The sequence below is a fragment of the Medicago sativa genome, chromosome 5 (assembly GCF_051527215.1).
Source record: "Medicago sativa cultivar Bolivia chromosome 5, Bolivia_mono, whole genome shotgun sequence".
NCBI classification, from domain to species: domain Eukaryota; kingdom Viridiplantae; phylum Streptophyta; class Magnoliopsida; order Fabales; family Fabaceae; genus Medicago; species Medicago sativa.
Window position 1 is genome coordinate 6,676,891 of NC_140753.1, and position 21,475 is coordinate 6,698,365.

The window sequence follows — 21,475 nt, forward strand, 5'->3', positions numbered from 1 at the left end:
AGAAAGTGCTTGCTTTAGATTTTCAGTGTTCAAGAACTTAGAGACGGTACCAATGGTTTCAATAGAATGCTTAAGATTCTTCTTCAAAAAAAAAAAAAATAGAATGCTCAAGATTGGAGAATGGGTCTTCTCATTTATATCTTGTATTCTACGTAGGGGAAGTAGATCATTGCATGAAGGAATATGAAGAAAAATAAATTGGTTAAGTTTTATGAGGATCAAGGTGATTAAATTTGCCTTACAATTGGTTAAGTTTTACGTGTAGGTTTTGTCAACAATTCGTGAATTTCCGCGAACCACACTGTCGTGTAACCCTAATTTCTTCTCCTTCCCTCTAAATCGTTTAGGGTCAATTTTTTCTCCTTCATCCACCAAAGAGGGGGTGGTTTAGGGTCAATTTTTGACCCCAAATCACCCCTCTAAATCGTTTTTCTCCTTCCCTTCTATTTAAATAAGTGATTTTCACATTGAATTAGGTTTTCCTTTTGTGATTTCGTCGTCTTAGTGCGACACTGTTTTGTTTGTCGTCTTTATGCGACGTTGTTTGTCTTTTCCTCTTGTTCAGCTGTTTGTTCGATTCAGATTGTTAGATCAGCTTCAATCCAGTGCAGATCCAACCAATAACTTTGGCGTCATCAACGTTGCAGATCCGGAGACATGGCTATTCGGGTGATTTTAATATAGTCATATTTGTAGGCTTACGTACTTTGCCGTTTTATGCTATTAACATGGATGCTGTGAGTTTGTTCACAGATTCATCCTTTTTGTTTTTAACGAATTTGTATTGCATCGATGTACTCTATCAATTTTAATGAATGAATGTCGTTTGTTTTGTGTCAAAAAAAAAGCATCGCTGTTTATAAAATATGATACTCATGTAGATTTCACAAATAAGAGAGTGCGTGTTAGAGAGAATATCCATAACACCCCTCTTTGCACAAATATTTACATAGTTGTTTATTTAAACTTTTATAAATAAATAATAACATTGATCAAGTATTAATTAATGATAAGTAATATTTATTGAATTTTTATACCTGAGATAATTGGACTGGAACCATGTCGTCTAAAATGCTTGAGTACTATATACTATATGGTAAGATAAGTAAGGTTAACCCAGTAAACTTTTCAATTGTAAGTATTCTATTACTAAACAATTAGTCTGAAGTGATTAACAAATTCTATTAAATAACAAATTGTTTAAAAGAATTTGAGTTTAATTTTTTTATTGAATAATTCATAACTAGACTTTATTTACTTTTGACCGAACTTCTGAGTAATTACAAGTCACCTCCTAAAACTCAAAGTATTAACAACAAAAACTCTAATCCATATACGACTTTTTTTTTCCTACTTAATTTTGAGTAATGCATATTCCTACTTAGTTTTGAGTAATGAATACTTAGATATGAATTCCAACCTACCCTTAAGAAGAAAAGAAAAGAAGAAGAATTCCAACCTAATTAACGTACGTTTAAAAGTAAATAATTTCTTATCACGTGTTCAAATTTTTATATACATATATTGAACACTAAATCCAATATTTAGCACTAAATATTCGATTGGATCAAAAGTATGTCAATTGAACACTAAGTCTCTAGATATAATTAACCTTTTCAATTCAACGTCTCTAAGCTCACAATCGAGTTGTCTTTTGAATTGAGCATTTATATTACCAACTTGCATGATTAGTATTTGTGAGGCTCTTGCTAGCTACTTTAACAAAACTGATCCAACATATTAATAAGATTAAATTTGTTTTATATGCTGATTCTGATTTTCTATTCTCTCACGTTATCTTTAAACTGCAATTAATGATTAGGCATTGCTTTGGGCCTGGAAGTAATTAACAAGCCGGAATATATAGCATCATGAGGTGTTTAAAATTTGATCGTAAAAAAACAAGATGGATTCCATAAAAATAAAAATAAAAACAAGATGGACAATATATTTTATCAGATACAATATGAGAGGCCTTTTTTTTAGGAATCTGATAGATAATTTATAGGGAATTGCATCATCTCACGAGAGAATATCAAGCGAAAAATTCCCGACCGTGTTGTTGGCTATTACTTTGAAATGCAGTGGTTTTCTTGTTTTTATCCAAGAGCCCATGTTCTCCACCAAAAGGAAACTAAGAATGGAAAACAATTCGCAATCCATTCGCTATGTTAGTTGCAAATAGCACTACTCTAATTTATATTAGGCTAAAATATGGCAAAGATCCCGCAAATATGTCTCGTTTGGCTTTTGATCTTGTAAAAAAAAAAAATTCAGGTTTTCGTCTTTGCAAATTTTTGTTTTTTTAAAAAGTCCCTGGACCCATTAACCTTAATTTCCATATTTTTTTAAATTGATTTTTTATTTTTTATTAATAGGAATGCCACATCAGATGCTACATGACCACTTATGCACAATCAGTGTGCACCACGTCAGCATCAGAGTGCCACGTTGCAGCTTCAATGGGCCCAAGGATTTTTTTAAAAAACAAAAAATTTTGTAAGGATGAAAAACAACATTTTTTTACAAAGGACCAAAATCCAACCAAAGCATATTTGCAGGGACCTTTGACATATTTTAGCTTTTATATTATGTATTAATAAATGTATTAAATATATTTTATGAAATAGATGATAAATTAGATATGATGATAGATTGTTGGGTAAGTGGTTTGAGCTAAGTGATTAAAGGAGTTGAGGAGTTAAAAGTTCAAGGTTCAAATCAGAAAAAAAAATACTAACATAACAATTAACATACTAAGACGTGAGTTTCTTAATAATCGTTTTAAAAATATGAAATATAGATTTTTTTAGAGGAAATATAAATAGTATGTGCGTAATTTTGTCACACATGCAATCTAACCAAGTGATAAGGTTACACCATATTTTGTTATCTTTCCCAGGTTCGACTCTCTCTTGTCAAAGTTTGGTAAGTTTGGTAATTTTTATAAAACCCATTTTTTTTATAAGAGTGAAAACCCATTTTGATCCATGATAAAATATACATGGGTCAAATTAGTTCTAAGTCCCTTACAAAATTCATATTTTCTCCAACTAATTTTTTTTTTCTTCCCATTTTTAAACCGTAATTGGACATATGTGATCGTTAGGGGTGGAAATGAGCTAGGCCGAGCCGGGCTTTGTAAGGCCTAAGCCTGGCCTACTTCAAAAATTATAGGCCTGAGCCTGGCCTATTACCCGTCATAGGCTTATTTTCGAGGCCTGGCCTGGCCTTTTTAAAGGCCTGATGAAGCCTGAAAGCCTATTTAAAAGCCTATTTTACACTAAGGCCTAGGAACATCTATAAGCCTACCACTAAATAGGCCAAAACTTATGAAGGCCTAAAACACACAAATATGACTTCTACTAAATAACGAATACTTACGAAGGGCTAATCACACCAATATATCTGCTACTAAATAGCCAAATCATATGAAAGCTTGAGTTTATAAAAATAAAGCATCAACATTATCAATAATGAAATGCATATTATATATTAAAAGCTTAATAGGCCGGCCCGACGAGCTTAATAGGCTTTTTTTGTAAGCCTTAGCCTAGCCTATTTAAGTAAATAGGCTTTATAAAAAGCTTGAGCCTGGCCCTTTTATTAAACGAGCTGGGCCGAGCTAGGCTTTAAATAGGCTAGGCCATAGGCCCCTGTCGGACGGCCTGGCCTGTTCCCACCCCTAGTGATCGTTCAGTTATCTTATTGATTTTCACATGTATTGTTTACAAAAATAAGGAACATTTTAAGTCCCTACGGAAAAAAATTGGGACAATTTGGTCCATAAAAAAGGTAAAAAAATTGTGGAGTAAATTACACTCCTCTCTCCTCAAAGATGTTTCTATTACACTTCACTCATCTCTTATTGTAAAATATACACTTCCCTCCTCTCTAATTCAAATCATATTAGAAAACATTTCACTCTTCTCCCCTGAGAGAAATTTAAATTACATTATCCTCTCCTCTTTTGTTAAAATATACACTTTACTCCCCCAATAATTTTTTTTTGTTTCTAATAATCTATCAAAAAAATAATCTAAAACAATTCGAAGAAAAATAGTATCGTGGTTCCATTTTAATATAATCAAAATTTGAATACATACTTATCGCTATTTCTTATTCACAATTTCATTAACATATAGTTTTAATCCATACTATAAAATATAAAACCACCCAAATAAAACTAAAATATGTGAAAAATTACTAAAGCCGGTAAAGTATGGTTATTTCAAAGTGAATCATATACTCTAAATTTTAAAATTAATAACAAAATATTTAAATTTAATTATCATTGAAATTTAAATTATAAAGAAATAAATTTATTTTTCTTAAACGGTGGTTCAAAATTAGTATATATCATCAAAATTAAAGTGTAGTGCATATTTAATTATTGGGAAATGTTAACGAGTGCCCCCGGGCACTCTTTAAACACTTTAAATAGTAAGTTTTTTATAAAAAGTTGGGTAATCAATGCATTGAAAATTGTAATGATTGACTTTTTAAAGGAATAATTGCTAAATTGGGGATGCTTAAAGAGTGCCCCGGGGGCACTCGTTAACAAGACCCTTAATTATTTAGGAAGGGGTTGTAATTCAAACATCTCATGGGGAAGGAAGTATAAATTTTACTTTTCAAGGGGGGAGGGGAGTGTAATTTAAGCTTCTCTTAAGGGAGGGACGTGTAATTTACTAAAAAATGTAAGGGTGTGAGAGAAAATAGAAAAATGTAGTTTGTTAAATTTTAAGAGACTAAATTGATACTTTTTTTTGTCTGTCGTCATCACTGATACTCGCTGGAAATGGAAGGGTGTGGGAGAAAATGGAAGCATGAAACGACATGCAGGAAACCAAAACAGAAGGACGTGTGTTTAGGGTTTTCAATTTCACAAACCATTCATTGTTTCTGCATTAAACGGTAAATTATCCATTCTCTTTTAGTGTTAAACACGACCATTCATTCTCTTATTGTGAAACAGTTCAATTTTTTTTTTTGTTATATATTGATTTTATTTTAATTTCACGTTGGCACTTAACTGACATTGTTAATGCCACATAGTCAAATTAACAATAAACATCATAGTTCAATGATATAAACTGATTCAGGGACTAAATTGTCTCAGTTTAATTTTGTTAAAGACTAAATAGTCTTTTTATTTGTTGAGAACTAATTTGACCCCTATACATTTTGTCATAGATCAAAATGGGTCTTCAATCTTTTTATAAGATATTTATTAAAAGATCTGAACCAACTTGATTCACTGCGGGTTTCACCAGCTCGACCATTGAACCGCTTAAGTTTCTCCAATTTACTTGCATACCCAGTCCGATGAGCTGGCTAACCAGTGAACCCCTTTGTTTTCCATTTCAACCGGCAATACCTGTTGGTCCGAGTTTTAAAACATCGGCTTTATGAATTTGTCTTCTTTATGAATTTTAATGAGCTTATATAATTGATTTGGAGATCAAATGTATCACCACAACGCTCATAAAAAAAAACACAATTCATGAAATACAATTTAGTCTCTTAAATGTGCGATTCTTCCCTACAAATATAGAGAATTTGACATTTGATCCATGTAATTGTTTTCAAATACCCTGCAATATAATTACTACTCCCTCCGTCCCGGAATAACTGACCCATTTTCTAAAAAAAAGCGTCCCAAAATAACCGACTCATTTCAATTTTCAATACAACTTTCATCATTCCCAATACAATATAACACTAAATAATACTACTTTTATCATTCCCAATACAATATATTCCACTTTTCCTTTCATTTATACACTTTTCTTAATCTGTGTGAAAAACCAAAGTAGGTCAATTATACCGGGACGGAGGGAGTAATCATTATTAATTTGGTCTCTAAGATCGTTTTCTTGAAACGATTTACATATTTAACCCTAATCACATATAGGCTTGATTTTTCATTTGCAAAGTATTTCACCCACCACATTAATGCATTATAGTGGTCAAAAGATATAAAATTGTTCCATTGGTAAAAACTCAATTCGAATCCAAAATATCTAGTTAAACTTGAAAAAGAAAAACTGGAAAATCCTATCCAAGGCAAGTTTTAATTTGGATTCTCTAGATCCTCTTTTTGTCTTGTTATTGATGTACGATTTCGTTATACATTCAACCTTAATCACGTTATATCAGCCATTTATATGATGGTTAATTTTGTTATATAAATCAATATGTATAGGTCATTGAATCTACATCTAGCATTCATTGGGTTCCAGGGAACTATACTGGCTATGTCCTAATCAGAAAGCATAATTGTGCAAGTAGTCAAATTTAAAATTAAGAAGCTCGTTTCATGGAATGCAACTGTTAATTAGCACGACCTAATGAGTTTCAATATCCCCCTTTTGTCGCAGATGAAAAAAGTGTGATAGAGAGAGTTGAGAAGAGTACGACGACCCTTCATATAATGTTTGGGGTGCAACGCAAATTGGTGGGTGGGTGACACAAAGGTTAAACACTTTCTTACCTTACCGTTTTAATGGTATTGTTTTTTTTTTAGGGTTAAATATGTTTTTAGTCCTGTAAATATTTCAACTTTTAGTTTTAGTTTCTTTAAAAAAATTCTTCAACTTTTAGTTTTCAAAAGTTTTTCATCTTCACTTTTAGTATCTCTTTTAAAGTAAACTCATATGTAAAATTCATATTTTTGAATAAGATTTTGCATAAAAATTTAAAATATTATAAGGATCTCTCATTTTTTTTATTTTTTTTAGCAAAACAAGAATTAAATATTAATTTTTATATTTTTGGCGGTTAAAAATTCATATTTAATTTATGTTTTGTTAAAAATTTCTAATTTTTTTAGAGAGATTTTATAATATTCTACATATTTATGCACAATTTCATTTAAAAATACAATTATTTATGCACAATTTCATTTAAAAATACAATAATTAACTTAAAAATAGGGACCAAAAGTAATGATTGAAAATTTTATAGGGACTAAAACGAAAAATTAGTATATTTATAGGGACCAAAAACATATTTAACCCTTTTTTTTACCCTTATAATTTCGGTAGGCTAAGTTCACAAAGTTCACCTTTAGCTTTAAATGAGGTCCTGCAAGTGGGCAATGAGATTCAACCCTTAGATTAGTCAGTTCTTAGATCGGATATCGAGTTTTCAAAAAAAGATGAAGAAAATAATTTTACTAATGAAAGTCTGACAATAACTCAAAAGTCAAGATTGCAGAAATATAAGGTGCAATCTTTAGTCATTATGTAATTCGAATTATGAAGAACATGTTTAGCTAAATAATGAGCAGTTTGGTTGGTCTCGGTCTAAATTGTACTAAATTTAAACTATGAAAACAAAGACTAAAATCAATACACTACTCAATAGACGTGACATAGGTGGAAGATTGCTGATGAACATTCAATCCCAATACTACATTAGAAGCATCTGATTCTACTATGAGATTCAGAAAAGAGACGTCTTTTGCTAATTTCAAACCATTCTGCATGACTAAAGCTTCTGCTATATCTGAACCTGGTAAAGAAAAAACTTGTCGGCAACTAGCATGAATGACAACATCTTCATTATCTCTAACCACAACAACAATACCCTATTTACCCCCCTCTATCAGATATATGTTGTGTCAACATTAAGCTTATAACAGACACTAAAAGAGGGGTACTGGACATCGGATATGGGCAAATTTAGACCTCCACTTAGTGTATCTAACAATATCGTATGAACACTCTTAAAATTAACTATTATCTTATTGTCTTTTGAACCGTGGCAACCACACCAACATCAATTCCCTCAAAACATTTTTTTTTTGTTTCTAGCGCAACATATTTCATAACTCAATACCTAAATAAGATTTAAACCGTCTAATCCAAATACTCTCAACTTGAAATCCAATTCGAGCTATCTCATATACTTAATAGATATCTCCCTCAGCTGAAATTTAAACTTTGGTTTGTTACGTTATGCCAGGATAACCTCTTCTGATAATTCCAATCCTTATTGGTTATAAACCTCCTTTCGTTTTTTTTTTGTTCGTGATAATATAGACCTCTATTTTAAATTACTACTAGATATAGCAATTATCGTGAATCAATTGAAGTGATGATTTCCTACGATGAAAATTTACTTCTTTTCCTGACCAATGATAGTTTACTTATAATATCCAATTCCTTCTTTTTAAGGTTATTGAATTGAAGTTCGAACGTGGAGGAGGTTAGCAGGAGTTAGTAATATTACTCCAGTTTGTAGTGAAATGGAATTGCTCTTATTGCGTCCATGAAATGACTTATCAACAGCAATACCATAAACAATACTACTAATAAATTCCCTAGCTCTTTATTTTGTTTTTCTAGCATCAATTTCAGCTATATATATATTATCATATGTTACTGCCACGTTTGACCTAATATTGTCTCCCTTCTAAAACCCATGTTATAATTATTAGTCAGATCCCACCCATCAATAATTTCTAAACATCAATGTCGTGACCAAATTTCAATCAGAGTACATGCATTTCATGGAACCAATGTTGATGACGTAAAATAAGAAAGGGAGAAAGAGACAATGAGCCATTCTTTTACTCCATGCTGATTGTCACGCACGTTTCTTCACATTCATTGGTTGTCCATGCTCTGGTGTTTATTATCTGTACAATAAGTTAAGTATTTTGTTTTTACGCTTGCTGTTTCAATATTTCATTTCACTTTATTTTTTTTTTGAGGAAAATATTTCATTTCACTTATCACTTTTCTTATAATAAAAAGTTTATGTTAATTGCCATGTAAGTAAAACTCAATTGTAAAATGAGATGGCTACATTTGATATGATGATAAGACACGGATTTGAATCCACAATTTTTTATTTTTTATGATTTTGTATGTGAGTTTTAACGTTAGATGACTGTTATTAACCTCATGGTATATTTAGAGGTAAAAGTTGTAATCTAAAACGTAGTATTATGTGTGTATGTGTTTTGTAACATAACAAATCTCAATTAATTTAAGTAATATATGAAGCTACAACTGCACTGTAATCGCAAAGATAGACACACTTAACTGAGTCGCATAAACAAAGATTGTGTTCATTGTCTTTCCATTTATGTTTCAATTATTCTTCTATTACACTAGTTGTTCTTCTAACATTAGCCATTTTAAGTCGGTTAATTCTATACATAAAAATATTAACTTGAAAAACTAAGGTCTTGAGAATTTTAATTTTAAGACCATATTATCTAACTTCTAAACTTTTTTGATGATAAAAAATTTAGGGTGAAGGAAGGGTGTTTTAGTCTAAGCATGGAAGACATTTGAATCCCACTTCTATACCTTTGGTAAAAGTGTATGGCAAACTTTTAATTTGCTAATATATGGACCACAAATATTAGATTTGAGGTCACCTAGTTTGTGATTCGTAGGGTCCATTATTAGAGAAGCTTTGATCAATCCTATATTCTTCCATGTGTACAATTTCTATAGTTAATTAGTAAGTGCACTAAACCCACCTGCGCATGCTTGCTCTTGCCTCTTGATGTATACGTCTATTGCAGGTTGAACAGCAAACATGAAGATTTGGCAATCATATCCTTTTTAATAAAAACAATAGTTGGATATTAATGGTGAACACATACTTTCCTACCCATTGCAGAGACAGAGGCAGGAATTTTCTGATTTCATTTGAGTTAGGTCGTCCACAAACAAATCCTTTAATATTTTTCTATGAAAAAAAAAACAATTAGGTGACTTTTTCTTTTTCTTTAGGGCTAGAGAGTACGGACAAAGATATTTGTATATTATTTGCCAATAAGATCCTTACTTCGAGTCTCCGACAATTGGATTTGGGCTGCATCCTTAAGATGCTATGTATGAGTTAAATCTTTACCAACTTGACAAACCTCAGAAAAAACTCATATAATTTAATTATCATTTATAGAGACAAGATATGACAAATGTATGATATCCTGATTCAACATGTTTGGTGCGCCACATAAATTTAACATATTTCTTATCTTGTTTCACTCTCTTCTGTTATTTTAATCCTTAGTTTTTCATGGGTTAAAAACTAAGGATTACAAAACCCTCCCGTCCCCTCTCTCTCAGATCCGCCTCTCTCTACTCTTTCTCTCAATGGCGACACTTTCATCTACGATATTTTGTTGTGCTCATTTCATTCCACGTCGTTCTTTTAGCTTACAACATCAAATATCACTTATAAAGTCCTAACTTAGTTGTATCTATCTCTCTTAGTTATATGACATACAACTAAATCGTAGTTATATAAAGTCTTGACTTGTGCCACTTTGCCAGACCATAAAATAAACTTAAATGAGACAAAAATACATTCAATCATTTATGACTTATCCTTTTTTTTGTCGTCATATATCGAGATTGTGCAAATTTATTCATTGGTCTTTTAGGGTTTTTTAAATCTCGAATTATCTTACTGATTATTTGTCTTCTTATTATTGGTGCGGAGAGTACATGGCCTCTAGAGGTCACCCCCCACCCTCACACACACATTTTTAATAATTTTTTATATATACTACAATTAAACTATATTTCTACCATTTAGCATGTTACTATATTAATTAGCAACTAATATCATTAATTTTGTACTTTATATTCTTTTAAATTGTCTCACATTTCATAAAGTTCATCAATATGATCTCTCTAGAACACATTTTAAATCTAAAAGAAAAATAAGGGAGTTGGTGGAGTGTGTTGTGTGATCAATTAATCTTAACGTACTTTTATAGTGTTGCACTTTACATTTTTAATTGTGTATTATGTTTATTATTATTTTTTAACCATATGTTTAGTTATCTTTTATTTTAATTTGGCTTAACTGAAATTCTGAGTTAATCTTCAGATTTTAAGTGCATTTTGATCAATAACTTAGATTGTAGTACTTATATGATTGAAGCTTAAAATATTAACAAACAAATAAATGTATCCTTAGACAAAAGCTACGAGGTCAATTCTATAGTGCACAAACCAGATAAATCCTCATATTATGCACAATTTAATTTCCATAATTGGATCAATAAATATCAATAGTAATTTAAATAAAAAAATACTACATTTGTGTATGATGTAAGATCATTTTACTTCTGCATAACATATTAGACAAAGTCAAACTGCATTCCCTATTTATATTGAAAGATAAATTTTCCCTTGGCCCAAACCTTTGCTCACTTATCTAAGTTATGCTCATAATTTTTTTTTTTTTGACAAACAAGTTATGCTCATAACTTGAAATACGTATATTGTTTTTTTTAACAAATATACATACATTGCTGCTGATTAAGAAAAACCACGATGCTTTAGTAAAAAAAATAAAATACCACTATGGATATAGAATGTAAAAATTAAAAAACACATGTGATCTAAATTTGGGGTTTCTCTTCCCAACCCTACAAAATATGAACAACTTGTGGACAAATGAATGAATAAGAAAGCACTACATGAATTTGCTTTTTCACGATCTCGTTTTTCTTTTTTCTTTTCTTCAGTATTTGCTATCGTAAGTTAGGATGTTCCACTAAAAATATTAGGTTGGCCAATAAAATTGGTTTTAAATAGATACCCAAAATACAAAGTGATCTATCCTTACACTGACCCACTGGTTCTTCTCATATCTTTAATTATTTGTTAAATTCTGTTGGCATTCAAACCTAAATATAGAAGTTTCTTTTTAGTTTCCTTCTAATAATAGCACATCAACCCAAACACGTGCAAAAAGAAAAGATAATGGATTAAACACTGTTTTGGTATTTTATCTCACATTTCGAAATTTATGTAAATCCCCTAAAAAAAAGTATATATTAGTCTTTTGATTTGATTAAAATTGTGTTAGTTTACTTCTTTTCGTCTACTATGACATGCAACTACTTTTTTAAAAAATTACACATTTCCAAACTTGCTTCTTTTGTAAAAAAAAATTGCCTCCGATTTTTTGTTTATCTTAATGTAATATTTTAAAACCATTTTCATCATTATAAATTATTAATTATTATATCATTTGGAAGTTTTAATATAAGAAACACCGGATAAATATTTGTCAATAAACAATATTGTTGTACAATTCATACATGGGAGAACAGTTAGTCACTAATTAATCAATCAAATTGAGTTTATATATATATATATATTCTAAATAACAATAAGAGTAAGGAGATTATGATCCCTAAAAAAAGTAAGGTTATGAATCTTGTTAGGGAGAAAAGGTTGTGGATGGTATGTATTCAGGAAACGAAATTGTAGGTGATCGATGAGTTCATGCGTGCATCTATTTGGGGTTCAAATTACGTTGGTTATTCTTATAGCCCGTCTATTGAAGCCTCATGGGGTAGTTTGACGTTGCGGGATTGTTCTGAGATGGAAGAGATATTCTCCATGTCTACAGATCACGCTCTCATTGTGCATGGTCGATTTATTAAAAATGGTAAAGATTTTTCGTTGATCAATGTGTATGCACCTTATGATTCTGGGTGTAAGCATGTCTTATGGAATAACTTAAGTGGGTTGTAAGATATGCAAATGAATGCTAATTTGTGTCTTTGTGGTGATTTTAATGCCATTTGGTCCAAAGAGGAAAGGAAAACTAGGAGTGGTGGATCTCAACAAGATGATATTGATCACTTCAATTTGTTTATAGAGGATAATTCTTTGTATAATATTCCTCTAAGATGTCAAAGTTTTACCTGGTATCGTGGTGATGGACTATCTATAAGTCGGCTCGATAGATTCTTGGTGACAAATAAGTGGTGCACTCAATGGAGAAATTGAATCCAAGTCGCTCTTGTTCGAGGTTTGTCTGTCCATTGTTATGTGATATGATGTTAGCAGTTGATGACGATAATTGGGGTCTGAAGCCTTAACGTAAGCTGAAACGATGGGCTGATTTCCCGTTTATAAACAATTTGTTGTTGATAAATGACAATATTTTGATGTGAATGGTTGGGGTGGGTATGTTCTCAAAGAAATGCTTAAATTAATTAAAGGAATTTTGAAAATTTGGCATCAAACTCATGCTGAGAATATGGATCGCAGGTTGAAAGAAGTGAAAGATCGAATTTTGGAGTTGGACACTAAAGGGGGTGAGCATGCGCAAAATTTGTTTTCTAAAATCAAACATTTATAGTAACGTGCAGAGGAAAAAGTTTAGAATCAAGTGCCTTAAGAAAAGGGATTCTAACATAAATTTCTTTCATGGGATGATGTCTAGTAAAAAGAAGAGCAACATTATTATTACTTTAAATGTTAGAGTGGTGTTCTATGATCACTTTTCAATTCATTTTAAAGCAGATATTATTGATTAAACTAGTTTGGATGATTTGACATTCAAGTGTCTCAAATGGCCAGAAAGTGGCGACCTTATTAGATCGTTCAATGAAGAGGATGTTAAACATGCACTATGGGATGATGTCTAGTAAAAAGAAGAGCAACATTATTATTACTTTAAAAGTCTTGGTCCCAATGCAATTAATTTCAGCTTCATCAAAGATTTTTTGCGAGAAATCAGGTCCAATTTTATGAGGTTCATTTCTAAATTTCACAAAAATGGAATATTAGCAAAAATATTAAATTACACTTTTATAGTTCCAATTCCTAAAGTAGAGAGCCCACAAGGCTTATTAGACTTCCGACCAATCTCGTGATTGGGTGCATGTACAAAGTGTTGGCTAAGGTGTTAGCCAATAGACTTCAAAGGGTAATAGGCAACGTCATTACTGAATCACACTTGACTTTTGTTAAACGGAGGCAAAATCTTGATGGAATCATTAGTGCTAATGAGGTGGTAGACGAGGCTCGTATGTTAAAGATGAAATTATTGTTGTTCAAAGTTGATTGTGAAAAAGTTTATGATTTGGTGGATTGGAATTATTTTGAAGTGGTTATGAGAAAAATGAATTTTACTATTTTGTGGGGTAAATGGATCACGGAATACGTGAGCACGACAATAACATTGGTTTTTGTTTCTTTCAAAAAAAAAAACATTGGTTTTTGTTAATAGGAGTCCAATGGATGAATTGAATCTAATAACTTCGTCCAATTTGTTAGCTTAGGGTTGCTACTATGAAAATTCGGTCTTTTCTTCATTTGATTCGGCTGACTTGTGTCTATCTTTCAGCAAGAGAAAATGTCATTAAAACAACTCCTTTGACAAAGTAAAACTCTTCTCTTTCTAATGGTTTGAAAGCAAAGAACAAAAACAGCTTCTGAAGGCAACCATCAACTTCTCTTTCTCAATTATTTACTTTTTTTTATTTATTTTCTACCTAACTTCCCTAATTTTATGCCCACTATAACTAACCATTCACTCATCTTCCTCAATTATTTAATTTTTTTCCATTTATTTGAGTCAACTTAACCAAATTTTATCTTTTATACACACACACAAAGTTGTCAAGTTTCTTAGGTAATTTTTGGATCTAAAAATAGGGTTACTATTTTCACCCTATTGCCCCTAATTTTCTGCCAACTATAAGCAACCATGGACTTCTCATTCTCAATTATTTCCTGTTTTTAATTTTTTTGCCCAACTTCCCTAATTTTCTTCCAAGCAACCATCCACTTCTCTTTCTAAATTATTTAATTTTTTAATTTACTTTTTCCATTTATTTGAGTCAACTTAACCAATTCTTATCTTATAGTATATGTTAGATCATCATATCATATAAAAGTTCTTAATTCTTTTTTTAATAATAAAAGTTTTTAAGCCTTAGACAATCTTTTGGAGTAAAAAAATTGTTGTAGATTTTACAATTTTTTTTATCTTTTTTTTAAAAAAAAGGCAAAAGTTATGGTGCATAAGGAAATCCTTGTGCACCTTGCATAAATCATTCACAACCATCAGATCTAGTGTACATGTGTAATAATCCTAGGCTTCTCCTCTCAAACTACACCAAATCAAGGAATAAAGAAAGAGGTATAAGTGAAACATAAGTTAAAATGTTTCTCTCTCTAAATTATTTTAGAGAGAGAAGCTCTGCAACAAAGGTTATCTTCTTCGATCAACATTAAAACGCCGGCGCGGTGGTGGCCGGCCCAACAGGGCGGCGCCACCGCGTCGGAAAATTCAACTTCCTTTTTTTGAAAACTGAAGACACTTTCCGACATCCTTTTTCGCGCTGGTTAAGAATATGGCCTTAGATTTTTCGAAAACTCAACGGTTTGTTCTAGATCTAGAAAAATGGATCACGGTTTTACCTTTCCTTTCTTCTTCTTCTAGATCTAGAACCAGCTTTGTTTTGTACAGATCCGGTTCGGATTGTGTTGTGATTGCTTGAGTTCGGATTTGCTTTGTTATTCTAGATGATGATGATGATGATTTGAAAAGGTTGTTGTTATTTGTGAGATAAGGAAAACATATTGATGGAGATAGTGTTGTTCTTGGAATCAAAAGAAAAGGATTGTTGCTGGAAATTTTTATCTGATGATTGTTTGCTGGAAAAGAGTTTGATGGATTTGTAGTGAAAGCTCAAAAAATGAATTGCTGGAAAATATTGTTCATGTTGTTCTTGCTGGAAACCATTCCCACAGCAAAATGGTTTTGGAGTACAACTCACAGAAACCATTTCCACAGTAAAATGGTTTTGGAGTACAACTCACATAAACCATTTCTTCCCCCCTCCTCCAATTGTGTTAGTCCAAAACTGAATGATGGCAATGACTCTAGGTCCTTAGTTTTTTTTCACCTGCTGGAAATCATTAAGTACATCCAATGGTTTTGGAGTACAATTCACAGAAACCATTTCCACAGTAAAATGGTTTTGACATAATTTCATGTTTTCATTTTTTATTACATGTTTTCATTTTATCTAAGACATGTTGAGTTTTTTACATGTTAGTGTAAAAAAATTCTGAACTGGAGCATTTTTCTTTGTTTTATTAAAATGATTTTAAGCATTTACGCGAACAATTAAACTGAAATTTCGATTGTCAAAAAAAATAAAAATTAATTAAACTGTGATTCACGTAAATGCTTCAGGCTACTAATCAGACCAATGATCACTACTAATGTGAGAAAATAGACAAATATTAATTAGGACATTATGAAAACAAATTAAATTCCGTAAAAACAAAATAAATGGTAAGGAGATATTAATTGTTATTAGAATTTAGCTTTCACTTGGGGTGTAGAAAGCAATTATGTTGGGCTACCGGTTAATGGGCTGGGATTTATGCACGGTGCATAAGGATTTCCTTATGCACCATAACCACACCAAAAAAAAAAAAACTCATATTTCTAAGTTCTCTTAGGAAACTCACATTCCGGTCATTATTATAAGCAAAAATCAACATTTTAGATTAATTCATTATATGATGCATATTGTCTTTATTATAGACCACATACATCATTTAATGAATATAAAATATTGTTTTTTGCTTATAATAGTGACCGGAGAGTGTATTTGAGGCAAAAAGGTTGTTGCAAATTTTCTTTCTAATTTTTTACCTTTGTCAAGCCTCCTCGTTCGGTTCGCTCAGGTGGTCTTCCCTTATCTTCTCTTCGCTAACGTCTAGAGTTGTTCTGGTTTAAAAAAGGAGCACCGGCCGAGCGCCCTGAATGAATAATAAATGGACAGCAAAGGGAATCGATGATTCTTATTCAACCGAGTTGAAGTTAGTCAAACATATAATAAATCTAAATTAAAAGCTCCTAAGTATTAAATATATTTCGACAAGTATTAAATGCACTAAATAATATTATAAATAACTTAAACGATGAATTAAATACATTTTTCAATCACTTTATTTTCTTCACCGCTTTGCATTGAGCGCAATTTCATGGATTCGCGTGAACCACCACAGTCTCCTCACCCTCAGCAACTTCAATCGAAAAATATTGTACTAGTAGGCCTTAACCCATTCACAAAGTAACTTATTTTGAAATATGAAAAGTCAAATTTAATACACATTATAAACAAAAGACAATTTGGTAATATTAACACAAAATTGACACATTAATTGCATTAACAATTTTTTTTAAGAAATGTGAAAAATATAAAGGGACTTATATATAGAGACGGAAAGAGTATATAGTAATACAATTTTACAAATATAAGCCTCTTAAACAAATTTTAGAGGCAAAAAAGTTGTACAAATTCTTGAAAGAAAAAAAAAAGTTGTTACAATTTATTTATTTTTTATGAAATAAATTCAAAGTAGAATTCATTTTTCCTTAAAAGTTAAGTCACTCGTTAACATTTTCCATTAATTAGAAATCACAATGCACAAGATCATATATCATCAAAAGTGCATTAATGTTTCAACATGCACTTGTTATATAATTAGCCTCTAAATGAATCTTTTTCAGACCAGGAGTCCCAAAATATCTCCAACCAAAGAAGTTTATTGGAAACATTACACCAACAAAAAATCACAAAAATGGTGTTCCTAGATTCACAATGGTTTATCCTAGTAGCAGCTCTGTTGGGTGGATATGCATTTGTGTTTGGGTTCCTTAGGAGATTGAATGAGTGGTACTATGTTAGCAGGTTGGGAAAATTACAACATTACCCTCTCCCACCAGGTGATATGGGTTGGCCTTTCCTTGGTAACATGCCTATCTTCCTTAAAGCTTTCGAATCTGCTGATCCTGATTCCTTCATTAATAACCTTGTTTCCAGGTATTTCTCCATCTATTGTTCATCTAGAAAACGTTGAAAGATGGAGTAAAAAAAAATATTGAGTTACTATTTGGGTCTTGGTAACAAGTTGTGCATAGACATTTTGCAATGGAAACAACAATATTTAATTTTTAAAATGAATACATCATTTTTCAACATAAATTTTTGGGTTAAATATGTTTTTGGTCCCTATAAATATACCCACTTTTCGTTTTAGTCCCTATAAAATTTTCCTTCAACTTTTAGTCCCTATAAAATTTTCAATCACTACTTTTGGTCCCTATTTTTAAGTTAATTTTTGTATTTTTTTAATGAAATTGTGCATAAATGTGTAGAATATTGTAAAAAAAATTCCAAAAAAAAAATTAGAATTTTTTAACAAAACACAAATTAAATAGAAATTTTTAATCGTAGAAAATATAAAAATTCATATTAAATTTATGTTTCGTTAAAAAATTCTAATTTTTTTAGTAGAGATTCTCATAATATTATGAATTTTTCTGCAAAATTTTATTCAAAAAATAAGAATTCTACATATGAGTTTACTTTAAAGGAGGGACAAAAAATGAAGATGAAAATTTTTGTAGAGACCAAAAGTTGAAGAAATTGTTTAGAGGGACTAAAACGAAAAATTGACATATTTACGGGGACCAAAAACATATTTAACCCTAAATTTTTTATACTCTCCGGAATGAAAAATAAGCAAAAGTGATAGTTGAAAGGTCAATGTGTATGGTTAAAAATTTACATCAACTTTTTAACGATGCTATTTGCTTATATTTCATTTTGGAGGAATATTTGTGTCTTTGAATAGTGTTTAAGCAGGACCGACCCAAGGGTTAAGCCACCCAAGCAAAGGTTTTAGGCCGCAAGATTTTGTGTTAAAAAAAAAGCCTCAAAATAAGTCAATTTAACTATAAATATATAATATGACAGATTAATAATCAATATTTATTTAGCTTAGTTGGCCAATCTTAAGGCCTCAACCTTTTGGTCCTAATAAGTTCAAATTTTGGATTCAACATAACTTGATTTATTATGCTTTTAATAAGCATTGTGTTATTTTTTTTTATTTATTTCAAAAGGCCTCATTATAAAATTTGTTTTAAGTCTCTTGATATGTTGGGCCGGCCCTGTGTTTAAGGGAACTCTTTACTACATCCGTTCTAAAATAATTGAGTCATTCGAACATTTCACACATCTCTGTCTTTATATATATAAATGTTAAACACCTGATTAACCCTAATTTATAGTTCTGAAAAAAATTAATGAAAAAAAAATTAATGAAATTGTGTTATTTTTTTTATTTATTTCAAAAGGCCTCATTATAAAATTTGTTTTAAGTCTCTTGATATGTTGGGCCGGCCCTGTGTTTAAGGGAACTCTTTACTACATCCGTTCTAAAATAATTGAGTCATTCGAACATTTCACACATCTTTATCTTTATATATATAAATGTTAAACAGTTCTGATTAACCCTAATCCCGCCTCCTGATTAACCCTAATTTATAGTTCTGAAAAAAATTAATGAAAAAAAAATTAATGAAATGAAAAACGAAAAAAATTAATGAAATAAAATAAATTAATGAAATGAAAAACAATCCTTTGCAAGTATCGAACCCAATCCCAATTGCATGCACTTGAGATTATGTTTGCCACCAAGCCACTAATAATTTTGTTGATATAATGTTGCTTCAATCAATACTAATACATTTGTATAAGCCACTAATCCGCCTAAATTTATGCATTAACTACTCACAAGTCCACTAACCCCACTATTAGCAACTCGATTGCATGGTTTCGGTTCCTTTTTGTTTTCCTTTCATGTTTCAGGTGAGTTACAGAATAATTGGTTGTTGACTAACCCACGATGCAGGGAGAATTGCAAGGAGATGTTGAAGGCTATAATAAATTAATTGGAACGGTTACACCTATTGCTAAGGCTTTTTTTTTTTATTTTTAAAAAGGAATATTTTGGTAGGTTTAATAATTATATTCCCCACTTTGAATAGTATTCATGTCCATAAACTACTTTCAGAAGGAGCAGCAAGACCATGTACATGTAAACTCTGATCAGAACAGGTTTGATTTTTTTTTTTTTTATTTCTTATTCCTTGATTTCCATTTCTTATTCATGTAACTGGGTTTTAAACTGAAAATTTCTTATTTGATTTAAAACTGCATTTTTTTGTTTTACACTACTAAAAAAAATAATCACACTACCAAAAAAACTGGATTTTTTTTAAACTGTGAACCTCAATTTTGTGGCTACAATTTCATTTTTTTTTTCCCATGGTTTACTTGACTTTTATAGTTTACATCTTTTTATTAGCCGACAATCCCATTATTGCCTACCATGTTTGCGCTCAAGAAGATAAAATACTCAAGGTATGTGACCTGTAGTTACTGAAGTACATTATGTTCTTATGGTTTAATTTTGTAGTTTTTTAATTATGTTTCAACAAACAATTGCATTGGGTGTTGTTTGTAGTCTATTGTATAATTCTTTGCATTCTTTTGTGCTGAATATTTGATCATATGTTGAAATTTGATGCAGCCTCACCAAAGACACAATTTGATGCAGCCTCATCATATGTACGAAGTTGAAGAATAGTTGTTCTGCGATGTGTTTTGTCTGCTACATGCTTGGTCATGGGTTTTTTCAATTACCTATTAAAAGGTGTGGTTCTTTTCTTACTTATATTTATTTTCTTTTAATTCCCTTAATTTTTTTAATTATATTTACTATTAATTATGCATGTTATACTGTATAACATTTGGTGATTGTGTCTTTGAAATTTTCTCCTGTTTCTTTCAGTGAATCCTTTGGTAATTACAACCTAACTTTTTTTTTCTTCATGAAAACATCTAATTCATTCATGACATCATTCGATGGTTATATCCTAACCTTAAATGTGATAAAGTGTATAATTTATACTATTAGTTTTATGGTTGTGTGTTTAAAGTCTTATCTACATGATTTTTTTTTTTGTTAAGAAATCTTACTTGCATGATAATAGGTATTTTTAACTAATATGACAAATGAATGTGTATTGGATAGGATTTAGATGATCCTGTTACAACGTATTTAGATGAAAGATTTTGAGGGCACACATTGTGGTCCTACTCAAGCTATGCTCTTACTGAAGTACATTTTGTTCTTACGGTTTAATTTTGTTCTTATGGTTTAAACACATTGGTAAAAGATAAAAACCACAGTTTCAGTTAGGATACAAGGAGTTCTTTGCGGGACACTTCTAAACATGGATCGTCTCCAAAAGAATTATAACATTGCAAGCCACCAGTCTCAAATTCATGATTATGCTTAAGAGTGATGACCCACTCTAAATAAGCAAAAACTTTGTGAATGATAGCAAGCCCAATAATAGCATATCAATTTTCTATTGTGGAAATAAATATTTATGATGACTATTATTTATCTTAATTATATTATATGTTGCAATGTCAAGAGTTACTTCAAGGAAATGCTTAAAGATATTGATAATAGACGATGAAGGTAAAGATACAAATGAAACATGAAATGTAGTTTACAAAGAAGAATTTCAAAATGTTCAATAATTAATTATTTACTCATTGTTTAAAATGAATGTAACTTCATTCATGATATTGAAAATGATTTGATTTGATTTCTTCAATAGTATCATTGTAGTCTTTATCTAAATGGTATGTATTATGCATTCAAGGATAGCCACAAGTAATGATATAACCAATTTCATATGAAACTCAAAAGACCCGTGCATCGCACGGGTTGGAGTCTAGTATGAAAAAAAAATGTATAAGCGAGAGAAAAAAATACTTTTAAGTATCAATATCAAGTATTAG

At 30.8% G+C, this 21,475-nt stretch overlaps 1 long non-coding RNA gene across 1 annotated transcript; it reads left to right on the top strand.

The window, feature by feature from the left end:
- Positions 1 to 19,881: 19,881 nt before the first annotated feature.
- Positions 19,882 to 21,118, top strand: LOC146919570 (uncharacterized). Its single transcript, XR_015010675.1, has 3 exons — positions 19,882 to 20,020; positions 20,190 to 20,312; positions 20,694 to 21,118. It is a non-coding gene; the product is annotated as an uncharacterized LOC146919570 (long non-coding RNA).
- Positions 21,119 to 21,475: the final 357 nt, after the last annotated feature.